General features: G+C 33.8%; 1 protein-coding gene across 1 annotated transcript in view; it reads left to right on the top strand.

The window, feature by feature from the left end:
* Positions 1–232: 232 nt before the first annotated feature.
* LOC104625428 (2-oxoglutarate dehydrogenase-like, mitochondrial) overlaps positions 233–1942 on the top strand; it is a gene marked incomplete at its 3' end in the record, with an annotated part of 12933 nt that continues 11223 nt past the window's right edge. Inside the window, exon 1 of the mRNA XM_010293047.1 lies at positions 233–346. The remainder of the gene's footprint in view (positions 347–1942) is intronic.

The following is a 1942-nucleotide window of genomic DNA, read 5'->3' as shown; positions in this document are numbered from 1 at the left end:
ATGGTTTGGTACTTCTAATCAAACAATAACTATTTAATTAAAACATTTCTTTTTAAAATACAGACTAAAGTGCATTGTACTAATGGATGCCTCCAAAACTTTTACTTTCAATTTTTAATCTGGTACCTTCTTTCTTAATATTGCTTTACTTTGCGACAGTTTAAAAAACAATGCTGGTTTCCTTTTTGTCTCCTGCCCTGCTTTGCAAATTAATAATGTACCTGTTGTAGGTTTTTATGGTTTGCATGAATCTGATTTAGACAAAGTCTTTCAGCTGCCTACAACCACCTTCATAGGAGGAAATGAGAACAGTCTTTCTTTACGAGAGATCATCAAACGGCTGGAGGTTAGTGGGACATTTTTTGATTTGTGATTGTTTTCATCCAAACAGAAGTGAACTTTTTCCAGTTGCCAGTCACAAAAAATTTATAATTTTTCAATTATTAATAGAGCATATAAAGAATTCAAATTACATAAAAAATAACCCTTTTACTGTTTCTAGAGATGGCAGCACCATTACTTTCATTGCCTGGATATCTGAAATACATAGATTAAGGATGAGTATAAAAGAGGTGAATATGGTAGAATACTAATTTGGGCCCTAGTTCTGTAAAGAACTGATGTTTAAAAGGAGTAGAGCCTTTAGAAATTGTCTCTTAAGTGTCCTACCACAGATAGAACACCTTTGCATACAGTACTCAGGATGTGCAGGGGTTGCTCTCAGAACCTGAGCTTTAGTGAGACTTACCTGAGTAAAAAAATATGAGGGTTGGGTACCAAATTCATGAAAGCACAACTGTAGTTTGTAGATAGTGATGGTCCTTGTTTTCCATCCCCAATCCTTTTTCTAGAGTTTCATTATCTGACAGGTGATATGGATATGCCATGTGAAGTCATCAAAGAAAAAAATCATTTAAAGCAAAAATATTATAAAGGAATAAATATAATTAGAGAGGAACTCCAAATAGAAAAACAGCAAGTAGGAATGGTAATGAATATGTAAGCTACTGAGTTAGTAAGTATTGGATATTCCCAATTGTGCTTTTTCTAGGATTTTGGAGTACTGAAGTTGTAGAGATTTCTGTTGCATGGTAATGAAATCCATTGGAGTAAAAAGGGCTAGGGGTGAGGAAATATTTTAAAGGATGAAATATGGAATGAAGTTACAGGAATGCAAACATAAAACTAAAATAATTACTGAGCGTATAAGAGTTCATGGCTTTGACCTCTTGCAAGTGTGAGAGAACGTGTTGACTTGTATGTTTGACTATAATATCGGCCAAGCTGAAGCATGCTAATTTGTTAAACCACGATATCTCTGTTGTGCATTTGAGTTCTATATTTGCTTTTTGTTTTTTGCACTTCTAGCACGTCTGTGCAGCAATTTTCAAAAGATAATCCTTAAAATTGTAATGTGCAAATAAATGGACAAGATCAATAGCAAAATCTAAAAGCTTCAAGGAATTAATTAGTACAAAAGAGAAATAACCCTCTGGTTTCCCTCTTCTCTCCAGAGCTTTGGATTTCTTTTTAAATTGAAGTTAACATTAAATTCCTTTTTAGAGGCAGTACAGGGCACATACTGTGTGTTCAGGGTGGTTTTGTCTCAAATTAAACTCAAAGTAGGTCTTCTGTTGACTTGTGTTTTGGACACATTCTTCTGGTGAAATACTCTTTTTAAGGTAAGAAAAAGAGAATTTAAAAAATGCAACAAGGATAAAATTTCTGAAGTGTCTTTGCATTTTTCCCTGTCCTTTCTCTGCTTTCAGCGGCTTGGATTCTTTTTCCGATTTCCAGCCTTCTAAGAATTGACAGTTATTAGATAATTTGCATGAGGCTTCATAGCTGTCTTCTCATTGTTTTTATTGCTTGATTTCATGTGACATTTAAAAAAAGACAGGGTAAATTTTGATAAATAACTTGAAATTTTTGCTGGTGCATG

The sequence above is a fragment of the Phaethon lepturus genome, unplaced genomic scaffold, assembly GCF_000687285.1.
Source record: "Phaethon lepturus isolate BGI_N335 unplaced genomic scaffold, ASM68728v1 scaffold13958, whole genome shotgun sequence".
Lineage (NCBI taxonomy): Eukaryota > Metazoa > Chordata > Aves > Phaethontiformes > Phaethontidae > Phaethon > Phaethon lepturus.
The sequence above is the reverse complement of the archived record's forward strand: the minus strand, read 5'-3'. Positions and strand labels throughout refer to the sequence as shown.